The sequence below is a fragment of the Carassius carassius genome, chromosome 10 (assembly GCF_963082965.1).
Source record: "Carassius carassius chromosome 10, fCarCar2.1, whole genome shotgun sequence".
Taxonomy (NCBI): domain Eukaryota; kingdom Metazoa; phylum Chordata; class Actinopteri; order Cypriniformes; family Cyprinidae; genus Carassius; species Carassius carassius.
In genome coordinates, this window is record NC_081764.1 from 17,200,294 (window position 1) to 17,216,122 (window position 15,829).

The 15,829-nt window shown below is 38.5% G+C and overlaps 1 pseudogene; it reads right to left on the reverse strand.

Annotated features, from left to right (window-relative positions):
• Positions 1-4,195: 4,195 nt before the first annotated feature.
• LOC132152306 (selenocysteine lyase-like) lies at positions 4,196-15,261 on the reverse strand (annotated as a pseudogene).
• Between the last annotated feature and the right edge of the window lie 568 nt (positions 15,262-15,829).

Genomic DNA, 15,829 nt, shown 5'->3' on the forward strand with positions numbered 1-15,829 from the left:
CCAGCAAGACCACCAACCAAGAATATCACTTGTTATCACTGTAGTTGATGAGAACAAGGAACTTAAAACATCTACTTTAACACAGCACAGCTGGCAGTAAATTAGATCAAGAGGTCGTCAATGTTAAAAGAGCCGGTTTGCATTAGTGTGAGAAGGGGTGATGTGTTGGGGGGTGGGGTGGCATGGGTCTCAGAGAAGCAATATTGCCTGTTTTTCCCTGGTAAACAAACATTGTAAATGGTTAGATTGAACCCCCTCTAACACATCTGGTCATGATTACAGTGATCATGCAATACTACTGAGCAAAGAGTAAACAGAGCAAGGGAAAGTGATGTAATAAAACCATTCTGTGGGTCCTGTAGGAGGTGAACTACTTATTTTGTAAAGTGCTATTTTTGGAGCAGGTGTTGCTGGTGTTTCTAATGCAGTTTCAAACCTGTATGAAATTGTGTTCTGTAGAAAACATACAAATCTAAAAATAAACAAAAGCTTTATTATTTTTGAAACATTAATTCAATGTAAAATAACTGTTAATGTTATGGTTGGTTACGGAAAAGTATGAATATATATATATATATATATGATGATAAATGATGCATGGTGTGTTAGGATAGGACAACTATTTGAAAATCTGGAATATGAGGGTGCAAAAACAATCTAGACCCATACAATATTATTTTTGCTATGGCTAAAAATATACCCAAGCGACTTAAGACTGGTTTTGTGGTCCAGGGTCACACATATAAGAAAGAAAGAAAGAAAGAAAGAAACATACCTACAAAAATCTACCCCAAACTTTTCCACGTAGATCTTTTTAGAAAAATGTTGATGCTGCTCTTTTCCGTAAAATGAAATTGAATAGCAAACAAGGACTGTCAAGCTTTAATATACAGGTGCATCTTAAAAAGTGTAAATATCATGGAAAAGTTATTTATTTTTTGCAATTAAAAAAAAAAAAAAACTTGATATTTTTTTTATTCTATTTTTTTATTCTGATGGTTATGACTTACAGCTTAGGAACATTTAAAATTCAGTATTTCAAAAAATTTGAATATTTTCTCAAAGATCAATCAAAAAAAGATTTACAAAAAAGAAATGTTCAAGACCTTTCAAATCAGGTTTAATTATCAATACTTGGTTGGGGCTCCTTTTGCACGAATTACTGCTTCAATGCGGCGTGGCATGGAGGCGATCAGCCTGTGGCACTGCTGAGGCGTTATTGAAGTCCAGGTTGCTTTGATAGTGGCCTTCAGCTCCTCTGTATTGTTTTTCAGATGTTACTTATCTTCCTCTTCACAATATCCCATAGATTCTCTGTGAGGTTCAGGTCAGGTGAGTTGGCAGGCCAATCAAGCACCACTGTTGGGAACGTTACTTTAAAAAGTAATTAGTTATAGTTACTCACTACTTGTTCCAAAAAGTAACTGAGTTAGTAACTGAATTACTCTATAATAAAAGTAACTCGTTACCAGGGAAAGTAACTATTTGCGTTACTGTAAAAAAAAAAAAAAAAGTTGCTATATGTCAAAGAATTTAGTATTATTATTTTTTTTTTTTTAAGTTTTCACAAGTCAGTTGAAATAAGTAGAACAGACAGGTGTTCATACATAACTTTCGAGATTTATTGCACGTCAACAGACAGCAAGAGTTTTATCCTGCACTCTTTGTAAGAAAAGTGTTTTTGGCCACTAGCTTTGTAGATGCGTGTGTCACACATTACATGCACGTTCTTGCCTTTGACTACAATGAATTTGAAGTAGTGCTTATATCTCCACCTTGAAAATGGCAACTTTTCATCGGATTGCTCCTGACTCGCCATTTCTTCTGCTGCTGCGAATCTCTGTGTAGCTGTTGCGTGTGTGTGACTGTGTGTGTTTGGCGCCGCTGGCGCATGTGTGTAAAAACACTGTCTCTGATTGGCTACAATGAAACACATGACTCTGCCTTAGCCAATCATAATCGCTTATCTCGTTATTAACCCACCTGCTCACTCGCTGTGTGAGCCAGGGGTGCGTTCGGATTGCATATTAAATCAATGCATAGTAACGCACCGCATTTAACGTTCAGTAACGTTAACGGCGTTGTAACGACGGGAAAAGTAATTAGTTAGATTACCCCGTTACTGAAAAAATAACGTCGTTAGCTAACGCCGTTCTTTTAAACGCCGTAATTCCAAACACTGTCAAGCACAGTAATATCATGGTCAGCAAACCACTTGGAAGTGGTTTTGGCACTGTGGGCAGGGGCTAAAGTCATGCTGCAAAATGAAATCAGCATCTCCATAAAGCTTGTCAGCAGATGGAAGCATAAAGCGCTCCAAAATCTCCCGGTAGATGGTTGCATTGACTTTGGACTTGATAAAACATAACATCAGTAGACATCACGGCACCCCAAATCATCACTGACTTCGGAAACTTCACACTGGACTTTGGATTCTGTGTCTCTCCAGTCTTCCTCCAGACTCCAGACCTTGATTTCAAAATTAAATGCTAATAATATACTCATCTGAAAAGAGGACTTTGGGCCACTGAACCACTGAAGTCCAGTTCTTTTTCTCCTTACCCCAGGTGAAATGCTTCTGACGTTTTTCTGGTTTAGTAGTGGCTTGGTTCTAAGAATGTGACAGCTATAGCTCTTTTCCTGAAGACATCTGAGTGTGGTGACTATTGATGCGCTGACTCCGGCTTCAGTCCACTCCTGGTGAAGCTCTCCCAAATTCTTGAATTTTCCTTACAAAGCCTTCCCAAGGCTGAGGTCATCCTGTTGCTTGAGTACCTTTTCCTATCACACTTTATCCTACCAGTCAACTTTCTATGAATATATTTTGATACAGCACTCTGAGAACAGCCAGCTCTTTCAGCAATGAGTTTCTGTGGCTTACCCTTCTTGTGGAGGGTGTTGATGATTGTGTTCTGGACATCTGTCAAGTCAGTAGTCTTTCCCGTAATTGTGGTTGCATGTTCTAAACTAGCCCAAGAGGTACCCAGTATTTATATATATATATAGAAAGAAAGAAGGAAAGAAAGAAAGAAAGAAAGAAAGAAAGAAAGAAAGAAAACTATAAAAAGTTATCAATATGGCTTGTATGCAATATTCAAGTATTCTGAAGCCATACTTATATGATACTTGTATGGCCCAAAATTAAGTCATTTTTCAAAGAAAAATTCCCTCTTTACCATGGTTTAAAAAACCCACCTGTGTGATTAAAATATGCCCATATTCAAATTTTTGTGCACTGTGATTAGTAACAGAACAAACATAAGAACCAGTGATGTTTGGTATCATTCATGCTTCATTCATGCACTTCAAACCAGATGTGACACATCTTGCAACATAATTGCATACACATGCAAGTGAATGAGATTTATTTTCTTTGCACTAAGTATAAATAGTGATAGATTATATGTACAGTGCAAAAGTATTTTCTTTTTTCAAATTGTATTATGTTGCAGACATATGTTTATCCACCTCATACACCACAGTGACAAAGCAAAAAACAGATTTGTGATAACTGCAAATTTATAAAAATATAAAAAAAATTAATAAACAAGAAAAATAAATAATTACATTGCATAAGTATTTTTTTTGTGACACTTGAAATTTAGCATTCCAGTTTTACTGGATCAACTTTGAGATCTTTCTACACTTTTACTGTACATAATCTGGAAAGGCACACACATGTCTATATGAAGTATAGCCCTAACCATTGAAAATGCAAAATCAGTCGACATCAAAAGCCTTCCAACATATAGTGCAGTTGTGCTTTGGGCATCCTGAATTCGAGTCCCGAATTGCAGACCTTTCACGACCCCGTCCCCCCTCCCTGTCTCCCAATTTGCTTCCTGTCTAAACACTGTCCTATCACAATAAAGGCAACAATGCCAAAAATAAACTAAAAACAAAAATAATTCATATCAGAACAAAATCCAAGCCATGAGGTCAAAGGAACAGCCTGCAGATCTTGGAAACAGGAATGTATTATGAAACAGACATGGAGAAGACAACATAATTTCTGCTGCATTGAGGATTCACAGGAGCATGAAGCCCCCATTATCCTTAACAGAAGAGGTTTGGAACAACCGTGACTCTTCCTAGAGCTAGCCTCCTGGAAAAACTGAGCAATCAGAAGAGAAGGGCCTTGGTTAGAGTGGTGACCAAGAAGTTGGTGGGACAAACATCACTCCAACAATCTGAGCTATATGGCAGAGTGGCCAGAATCAATCCTCTCCTGAGTGAAAACAACATCTTTTGGGGTTGCAAAAAAGCATCTAAAGACACAGATTATAAGAAACAAGATTCTCCAGTCTGATTAACCTCAATTCCAAGCGTTTGGAAGAAACTAAGCACTGGCTCATCACCTGCACTGCACAATACCATCCCAAAAGAGAAGCCAAAGATGCTTCAACTAAGTACTGAGTTTAAGGGTATGAATTATGAATACTATCAACATAAACATTTCGGTTTTTCCTTTCTAAAAAATTTGAAAAGTTACCACAGATCTGTTATTTTATGTTGTCATTATGGTGTATTAAGTGTAGTTTAATGTGGGAAAAGGTAATTTAAAGCTGTTTAACATAAGGCTACAGCATATGACAAAGTGAAAAAATGAATTATACTTTGTAAAGCACTGTATACATAGTGCAATTAGTGGCAGACAATATTTGCACCTCAGTGTCACTCTTAGAAGAGATTGAACCTTCAGAGTTAAAAAAAAATTAACTTCTAGCTGTCAAAAAGGTTCAAAGTTGATCCATTGATTATTTTGTAGTTATTTAAGAACCTTTGTTGTGGTAAAAGGTTCATATTAGAACCTAGCATATTTCATGAACCTTTTCTAAGATGTACTGTAAAGACTAGACAGTACAGTTAGAACACGATTTGCTTACATTAGTAAATTATTAATTTACACACCCAGTATTAATTAATTTACTCTTATTCAGTTACTAATTGTGATGTCAGATGCAGTTGTGGCAACATTGTTGATACAATGTGTTTCGGCTGTACTCATGACCACCTCACATATCCCTAAATTGCACAATAATCTTTAGTGCACCATGTTGTTGTCAATTTTTTAGAACACAAATTAAAAATCACAAAAAAACAAAGTTCAGTTTATGTTCATAAATGAACCAGAACCTATTTTGTGTTAAATGGAGAGGGTGAAGTGAAATTCTTAACCCTAAAAATAAACTTTATGTTCAATAGGCTATCTTCATATTTTACAGCTGTACATCCTTTAAATTTTCCCCATACCACATTCAACCTTAAAATCTCAGATAGCCTACTTATTCAGCTCAGAATATGACAAGTGACAAAAGCGAATTATTTTAAATGAATCTGGTTGGCAAAACACCTTTTAGACATGATCAGGTTGGGCACATGTTTATATTATTGAGGAACACCATTATGTCATTCTGTAACACTCCTTCAAATGTAACGCATATCTATATTTGTTCTGTACTGTGTGGACAGCAAGATTATTTTTCTTTCTTTCTTTCTTTCTTTCTTTCTTTCTTTCTTTCTTTCTTTCTTTCTTTCTTTCTTTCTTTCTTTCTTTCTATCTATCTATCTATTTATCTATATATCTATCTATCTATCTATCTATCTTTCGTTCTCTATTATTAGTAATTGTTTAATTATTAAACATTTATTATTACAAAATTGCTGCATTAAGGATTAAGCCTTAAGGACTTTCCATGCTCTGCTCCGTCTAGAGCACAGTTAAGTGCACAAGCCTTTCAAAGTATACTCTGCTTGTGGTGAGCAAGAATAGATGTGTTCCCTTTCTAGGGGTCGCTATGGGGAACACCTCGCCGTGACCCATGTTTGAGGCATACATTGAAAAAACACCAACTTGTTGTTATAAACAAGCACCGGGAGAACACGTCATTCACTTCTTCGTCTTCACTGACTGTTCTGTTTGAAGCGTGCATCTGAACGAACCGGTAAGAGCGATCTTTCTCTGTTTATCATGGGGACAACTAGCAAGCGTTTAGACAATGTGTGCATCCATGTCTGCGTTATTTAACACCCGATGACACACGCGATCTTTGCGCCATTTGTTTGAGTGAAGAGCACACACGCAATGTTTTCGAGGAGGCAATCTTCGTGCATTGTGAGCGTTTTTTCAATGAAAAAAGCTCCGCTCTCATTCGTCTCTCTTCTGGAAAAAAAAGGAAAAATGGCAGCCATCTGCTTCCCGCAGTTCAGGACCTGTCGCTGCTGAGGCACGGAGGAGAATGAGCTCATGAGAATACAGGTGGATCTGGTTTAAAGAGGGACTTTTTCCGTTTCACGCTCTTAATGGCGGCGGACGAGAGAGAGCCTCAGGAGGATGATGTTATATCTTTAACACTTTCTGATACTGAGGTTAGTGCTCTGCTGTGTTTTTACCCAGGAAAAGCAGGAGATATTTGAGGATGGTGAAGAAGCTGAGGCGGAGCCTTCTCAATTCTCCTGCCCTGCGTATGTAGAGCTGTTGGAGGTTATTGATCGCGCCATGGTAAAGTAAAAAAAAAAGGACTTTCCATTAGAGTGTGCTTACAAGGTGACACTGTGAGGCCAAAAAAGAAAAGAAAAAAACCCTCGATGAGCGTTATCTTTTTGACCATAGCCCTCCAGTTCAGGTGAGCCTTCCATTTCTGCTTGATTTCCACACAGAGATCAAAAAGAAATGAAAGAGGCCGTTTTCTTTTCGCATCCATTGGTTTCGGCATGAAAGTAAATCTGCCAACATCGAGGTGATGCATGAAAACGGCTATGAGGGGATGTCCCCTGTAGAAAGAGCTAAACATTTGCTTTCTGCAGGGGAAACATCCTCACTTAATCTCCCTCTTTGCCATCTAAGCCCCTTCAGAAAATAATCTCGCTTAAATGGCAAGGCATATGCAGTATCAGGTCAGACTGTGGCTTTATTACACACGTTGCTGGTGCTTCAAGCATATCAGACTGATCTGCTAAGAGACCTGGATAGAGACAGGGGCCTTTTTTCTGATCGGGTATTCGAGCTGTGCCGCACCACGGATCTCTCTCTGTGCTACCAAGCAGGCCACCTCCACCATGGGCAGGACTATGGTGCTGCCATGGTGGCAGCGGAGAGACATCTGTGGATGAACCTGGCAGACATTGGGAGGAAAGAAAAGGCTTTCTTCTCGATGCTCAGGTTTTGCCTTCTGAATGCTCAGGTTTCGCCTTCCGAACTTTTAGGTATTTCCAAAGAAAGGCTAGTGTCGCAACTCACGCTCCTCCCTCACCTGTGGGCAGGGTCTAGAGGAATCGTGGGTCGAGGAGGCAGTGCCGGCCCGTTCAACAGGCGATGCAGGCGGTCGCCTGGGGCCCCTCTTTGATTTGAGGAGCCCACCAAATTGGTCGCCTGGGGCCCCTCTTTGATTTGAGGAGCCCACCAAATTTGTCACGCATTTTTAATTGCTTTATTTCTCAAATGTCCACATTAAGTTTGAATGGTCATGTATCAAGGTTAAAGCTTGTGTAATGCACAGACCCCATTAAACACGATACAATTCACAATGACGGTGAGCAAAATACAAAACATATTTTATTAAAAGAATATCTCTGAATAATTCATATATGACAACTAGCTGAAAACGATAATAATAATAATAATAATAATAATAATAATAATAATAATAATAATAATAATAAACTGTCTAAATAAAGCGGAAAAAAGATTAGAAACATACACAGCAGCACCACACTCTATTTAGCATAACACCTCCCGCTATTGGCTATTGGGTGAACTAGAATGTCGTAACGAATTCCTAGTACAGATTCCACATATTCCACTAGCCACATATCTCTGTAAGTTCCTTTTCGATATATACTCGAGAAAGTGTCTTAAATAAGTCTAAAGTTATATAACGTCATAAGTCGGGTTGCTATTTTTGATCGACGTATTTCTAATTTATGCAATGCACATTGATGCTATTTTAATTTGAAATTAAATGGCATCCAAACAATATCTTGCCAGAGCCGAAAAAAGAAACAAGAGAAAAGCAGATGAAGAAAAGCAGGCTCAAAGTAAAGGTATGTTTCGCTAAACATAATACATTATTTATTAGTGTAGTATTAATACTTGATTTAATAAATGTGATGATGCCCATGAGAGAGAAAAGAAAAGAGAAAATTAGGCCACATTCAGCATGTTTCATTTAATAATCAATTAATTATCCATCCCACTAATTCATGCTAAAAAAAAAGGTCTCCTCCTCTTTCCAAATTTAAATCTGATTAATTGTTTTTACACATGTATTACATGTTGAGTTTTTTACAGGTAATAAAAATGTATACACTTAAATATTGAAATTGTATTTTATGTGCTCTCTTCTCACTGTTTTTACACCAGTGGGCTCAATTTTTTTTATCTCGCCTAGGGCCCCACAACCCTTCGGGCCGGCACTGCGCGGAGGTAAGCAGAAAGTGCATTTATCCTCCCCTTCCTTAATTCCTCTGTAACCACCAGCTCTCCACCTGATCGAGGTTAGGTGGAAACCTCTCTCATAACAGTCTCCTATGCTGGACCTATAATGTTTTTTATGGTTCTATGTTCATAGCAACCACCCTACTGTCCAGACTAAAAGGAGGCGCCCCTTGAGCGGGGCTCCAGCGCAGGAGGGTGGGTGCGTAAATATAACCCTCTCTGTATATACTTATGTGTATTAAATTGCTGGTGGTTATGTGTCTACTAATAAACTCTGTGAATTTCCTTTGCAGTGCTCAATTACAGTGTTTACTAAACACTCGCCAGCACCAGCCATCCGGCTTCACGATCCGGTATTAGGCGGCTGAGATCACAGGTTTCTGAGGGAGCCTCCTTGATCATCAGGCCTGGCACAGCACTGCAAGGAATTTCATGGATGTCTGGCCAGGTCACCCTGAGGGGTCTCCTGGCCACTTAGTGGTGCTATCGCATCTAGCGGGAAGTGGAGGTGGCAGTTACAGAAGTCTTCTTGTATATGCTGCCTCAGGTGATGCTCCCCTCGTCTGAAGTTTTTAAATTTGAGCTTGCCTCTCCCGTGGGATTCAGCGCCTCTGCAATGCTTAGGAACCTTTAAGTACACGCGCTAAGCTTTGTGTACTTTCTCAAAACCACATGGTGGTCAGTGTGCATGTGAACACTTTGCGCACTTTTTAAAATCTACGTAAGTGGTAAGTGTGCACGCAATACTCTGCGCACTTTCTGAAATCCTGTACTGTAAGGGTTACGCGCTCCGCTTCATTCCCTTTCTTGAGATGATTATACCTTGGTTCCTTGGGCTTCATTCAGCCAGTGTTCATCGCTTCCCTCAACATGAAGGGCTATTTGGGTGATTCTCGTGGTAGTTTAGCACCACTCCCCTTTATCCAAGAAGGGTCGCCTATGAGCGCGCTACTCTGAGCTCAGAGTTCTCCTCTCATATGAGACTGAATTCTATGTTTTTTCACCAGAGCTCTCCAGTATTGTTTCCATAGATCGAGTTAATGACTCTCAAACATACTGTTTTGAGATACACTATTCCATCGATGAGCTGCTCTATCGGAGTGCAACGAGAGCCCCTCCTTAGAACAGTATTTGAAAATCCATGCTATGGTAAGTGTGCACGTGTCTTTGCACACTTTCTGAAATCCACACTGTGGAAATTCGCACGCTAGTATTCTGCGTTTTTTCTAAAATCCTATATGGTGAGGGCTTCGCGTGGTTGCTTCGTGCCCTTTCTTGAGTCGGTTAAATCCCTGTTCATCTTGGGCACCACTCCACCCATGTATCCTCGGATACCTATCTAAAACAGGGTGTTGCTAGTAGAGAACTGTTGAGACAGCTCTTTCAGCAAGCTTATGTGAAAGCTAGCGGTAGCCCCTGTGTGACAGGCAAGACTTGGTATAAAATGATAGGTTCTTAGCCGTATCCCTTTAAAGGAATCTTTCCTGATTCCAAGCCTTCAGCTCTACCCTGGGCCGAGGTATGTAGCTTAGGCCTTTGGCCATAAGGGGTACTGTCACAGACAGCCGTCTAAACGTCCCAGGGGCAACTCCCATGGAAATGGTAGAGTTGGTACTTAGTGCTCGCCATGATTCTGGCCTGCACTCCCCTCAGCATGGCGGTGTGGGTATACTGTTCCCCATAGCGACCCATAGAGGACGCAGTTCGAAGTTCCCTTGAAAGGGAACGTCTCAGGTTATGAATGTAACCATGGTTCCCTGAGTAGGGAACGAGACACTGCATTCGGACGCAAGCTTTAAATGAAGAAGTGTTCGATGTGAATGACGTTTTCCCCCGGTGCTTGTTTATAGTCGCGCCAATAGTGACGTCAGAGGCTGTCGCCGGCCAACAAGTTGGTGTTTTTTCAATGTATGCTTCAGACACGGGTCACGACTAGGTGTTCCCCATAGCGACCCCTAGAGGACACAGTGTCTCGTTCCCTACTCAGTGAACCATGGTTACATTCGTAACATGAGACATTCAGCTACATTACTTTTGTTTTTGAGTGCTTTAATTATTTAAAAACCTAAAAATTGTACCCTCTGACAACTGAGCATCACTATACAGTATATATATAGGATTTAAAATATATATGCATACATACATGCATACATAATTAAGGGGTTCAATGAACAGGATTTCACACAACACTGGTAAAAATTCCCACCTGTCCTTATACAGAAAACAAATGATATTGACCGTAAACCGTTTCTTTGTAAATACAGATGACTAACTGATCTCCACTGTCTGAGTGGCAGGCAGCACCCACACTGGCCAACAACCTCCTACATTTGGACAGCACTCTACGCCCTACAGCAGGGGGGAAGAGTCTCATCAATTATTCACAAAAGCATTTACAAATCTGCAGGGTCAGGACCTGAACCCATTTCTGACCAACACCTGTTTTAAAAACAAACATACAAATAACAAATAAATAAAAACTTCACTTTTGTTGTTTTAGGAAATTTTATTAATTCAAGCTTAAAAATATCATATCTTTGATGAATCTTTAATGTACATATGTGGACTATACTGTACATGTAGGTGACCTACAGCAGGGGGGAAGAGCCTCATCAATTATTCACAAAAGCTTTTACAAATCTGCAGGGTCAAGACCTGACCCATTTCTGACCAACACCTGTTTTAAAAACAAATGTACAAATAACAAATAAATAAAAACTTCACTTTTGTTGTTTTAGGAAATTTTATTAAATCAAGCTTAAATATATCATATCTTTGATGAATCTTTAATGTACATATGTGGACTATACTGTACATATAGGTGACATTGTGCACCTATAAACATCAGTACAGTATGTACAAACATATTCAATTCATGTACTGTGAAAGACAAATTGCATGGTTGAAAAATGGCCATTCACTTACCTTGAAGTCCCTTTCCCAAAATAGATACATTGCGTGTGCTGGGCAAAATGTCTGAGCCAGGAAAATGGCTATTAAAATGAATATTATCGCTCCCAAAGACAACTTTAAAAAAAAAAGAAAAAAAAGAAGAAATATTTAGACAAATACAGGCTACATTAATGTTCACTGAATCATTTGTACCAGTCAGCTACAATAAGGCAGAAACAGGACTTAGAAGCAGCTTCTGCTCCAGATAACATCAGATGTCAAGGAAATGGGCTTCATACTCTGCTAGATTTAAACTTATTAATTCTGTAGCCTTTTCCAAAAAAAAAAGGTACTAGGTACATAAAACAATTGTGCAAACATACGCAACAGAGCACTGAAAATAATAAAGTATTTTTACTGTCATAACTGTACAAACCATCCATTACTGTAAATAATAGATAAATCTAGTTACCCATGTTACATATCCAAACAGTCAACTTATTCTAAAAATTAGGTAAGAAATAAGTAATGCTTATGATACAAAGTGGGTTTTACTTTTCCCAAACCAGCTATCATTGCTGTATTCTCAGTTCTGAGAAATAAAGAGATAACAACAGTATTAATTTCAGAGTCAGTAGCATACTTGTTTTAATTCTGTTCAATAATTAATCCCCTATACATAAAACCCCATCACACAATAAACCATGTCATACCCCACTCTGAAGTTGCAGTCTTGTCCTCCTCCAAAAACAGAGGGTAAACCGGGGTTATGGTTCCAGGATCATTCACAAACAATGCGCCATTCTGAGGGCCATAAAACTGAAACACAGCATTAACAGGATTGCCATCTTTAAATTTCTTTGGTTAGAGAGAGATGATATATCAACAGCGTCTCTTGTTACTTACCTTGTGTCTTACAATAGTTATATGGTCTACTCCAAGCTCATGTGCATCCACTCGTATCTTTCCAATAACCTGTGCTGCATCGGTGTGCAGGAAGATGCTGATGCTGCCCTCTGTTTGTTTACTTCCCTCACCCTCTGACAAATATCCTTAATTGGCTGTTGAAAGGAGAATCCCATTGGTTACTTTAAGTGTTTATGCTAAATCATGGCCAAAAAAAAACTACTGTATTTTTATTGGTGGAGCAAAAGTTAAATAGCCATACTATGTCTACAATGTAAGTTAATCTTTATTAACATCATGAAATGTTGTATAAAAGCAATATCACGCTCACAATTAAGCCCTGTCCCAATGGCCTAAACACAGTTATGTGATTGTTTAACTATATGAAATAGTCCAATACATTAATGAGACCGTTGTCAAGGCAACATTCTCAACATAATGATGCCGGTCTCATTATTGGCCAGCATGATTGACACCAAGCAGGTGGTGGGATGAATCACTGCAATGACATCTTCGACCTCCACCCGTGCTGTGACCTTGGAAACTACAATGAGGATTCAATCAGGTCTAATCAGAGCACAAAGATCTTTGGTCATATTCATATTTTAAAAAAGATAGCAGTAGACAAGTTTTGGATGCAATATTTCCGGTTACAGGAGTACAATGAAGTGATGCCCACTTCCTCAAACTAAACCTTTGGAGAACAATGCTTCCATTTAAAGTTATAGACATAAAATCCAGGCCTGCTAACCTGCTTTGCCCTCTTTTAACAAGTGTGTAGCTGCGAGTTTGATGAAGTCATGCTCTACAGTGGAGATGATAATATGGGGCAGAGAGCCTCTTTCATTTAGCTGCTTCCTGTTTGTGCCACCCTCTGCAGAAGTCTTGCTCTTTGTGAAGTGCTCCACAGCTGTATGAAACACCAGATTATTGGCGTGAAAGTCCAGGAGAAAAAGAGAGCTAATTAAAGTGGAAGTAAAGGTCCTTTCAACGCACCTCTCAACACAAGCACCATGCACCATTAGGACAGGCACATGAAGGATTACAGATAGTGTTGTTGAAAGCTGTTCACACCAGCATAAATGTTTAGCATGATTTAGTCAGATTTTCTAATGAGATGTGTCTGTTCTGTCAGGATCCTGCCCTGACAGTCTTGTCTGTCCTGTCTTTGTTCAATGTGTCTTTGGTTATTTTGTGCCTGTGCACACGGCTGTGTCTCTTGTGTTGGCCATGTGCTCATTTTGTCCTGCCTCCTTGTTACTCGTTACCACGCCCCTTTTTTTGTCCCCTTTTTTTGTGTTGTCACCTGTTCCTCATGTCCCTGTACCCTTCTTATTGTGCTCTCTTTCCTCTTGTAGTTGGCAGTTCATTTTGGCTGTATGCTAGCCTAATGTGTGTGTTTTGCAGTTTCAAGCTTTTCTAGTCAAGTTTAGTTTTTGCATTTTACCTTTGGCTCTTCCTGTTAAGTCCAGCTCCTTGTTTCTTTGATTTTGTTATTTTTTAAAAAAGCAGATGGGTTGAAGGAAAATGCAGATTCACTCTCTGACAGCAGATGAAAAAGGAAAAACTGGAATAGCCCAGTTACTCCAGGACACAAAGCAGCATGTATCGTTATGTTTCTGATACTCACTTGTCACAGAAAATAAGTGAAGTAAAAAAAAAATGGTTTTAAGTCAGTTACTTCTATTATTATTTTTGTATTTTTTGGGGGGGCTAGTGTGTCAGTATATCCATTTACGTTTCCAGACATTCCTTTCACAGTTAGATGTAATAATTCCGTGAGATTTAATTATTATTTTTTTTTATTTATGCATGAGGGGTCTGACAATGTGCTCCACACAGATTATCTGATCTCGTTATTGTTCAGTCTGTCTAGAATGACATTAAGAAGCAGAAAAAAACTGAGTCAGACTAAATCCAAAAGAGCTGTGACAACGTCTCCAACAGGCTCAAAGAAACCTTCCTGAAAAGCTACCTGAAAAACTATGCGTAAGTGTAAACGAAACAAAAACTTTTAAGCAAAAGGTGGTCACACCAAATAATTAGTTAATTAATATATAGTTAATATAGTTTAATTGATAAATAAAATCCATTTTTGAAATTTATTTTATTAATAGATCTCTGCTATTCACCAAGCTGTGGTTTTATGTAACAGCTGCAATCAAGCAATTTGAACCAATGTTTTGCACTGAAAATTCATCTTGGTGTGAAAAGGCCTTCAGTGTACTAAATTAAGTACACATTTTTATCCAAAGCAACAACTGCAAATAAGGAACAACAAAAGCTATTTATCATAAGAACTTTCGCAGGCATAAACTTGCCCAGTATACTGTAATAATGCATGAGGCTCCACTCATTCAGAAGTCACTTTCAAACCAAGTAGCTTTCTGTTGGTCAACATCACAAATTTGATTGACCAACTTCAACATAAGCTGAATGTGTTTTTGGAATTTTGGAATTCCAAAAAAATTAAATTTTTTCTTTTACCCTTGTGCAAAACTCCCGATCAGGCAGTTTCCTATTGTTCCTATGGTAAATTTGATCACAAGTTAAAAAGTGCCTATAATTACTGAACTAGTTTTATACTATACTATATAACTACTGTGTTCATTTGCATAGAATTTTTTTTTCCATACAATGGGAAAAAAAAGAGAGAGAGATGGATACAGTTTTAGGACATGAGGATGAATAAACGATGAGAAAATTGTCATATTTGCAAGAACTATGCCTTTAAATGTGACATGTTAGAAGTTTGCCAAACATCTATATTTGCTGGGATACTGCAGGGATTTCCCCACGCTTCAGTTAAAGCATCAGTAACAACTCTGACCACCTCTGGATCGACTGGTGTGGTGGCAATGTAATCCATGTATTTTTCTGCAGTAGACAAAGCTGTTTTACAAACAACTTTCTGGAGCATGTGGCAGATCAAATGTGAATGACTTCATGTCAAGTCTAGGGTTGATATGACATTCATTACCTGTCTGGCCCATCAGCCACATCATGATGATGCAGGTCCGACCCATGATGTGTTAAGGTTCTCCATAAATTATGTCCAAGGATGACAGGGGGATCAGCCTTTTCAGCCATGATTATCTAGATGACACTGGTTGATAAAAGGACAAAATACTTTACAACCATCGCTGAGATAAACACTATGAGCTCCTAGTTGTGATATATAAACTAGACTTAATATAAATAAAGTCAGAATACTGAAATAAAAATCACAATTACCTATTATTTTATTTTTTATTCCGTGGTGGAAACAGACTTCCCATAAGTTTTACATATTAAATCAAAGATACATTCAGCTTGAGATTTCTTAATTTAAAATAAAATGTATTTGCATAACATGTATAAAATAATGGCTTGAAACACACACACACACACACACAAAGTAATTTGTGTTGCATAAGTTCCACATTTATTTCATATCTAACAATGTGTTGAGTGTACACAAACATTTGACTCATAATTCCAACACTCAGAAAGAGACATTGAACTACTGCCCATGGAAGGTGGTACAAACCAGTTATAACTGCATATTACACCATTCACAGCAATCATGTTTATATACAAGGCAAGTAAAACTGA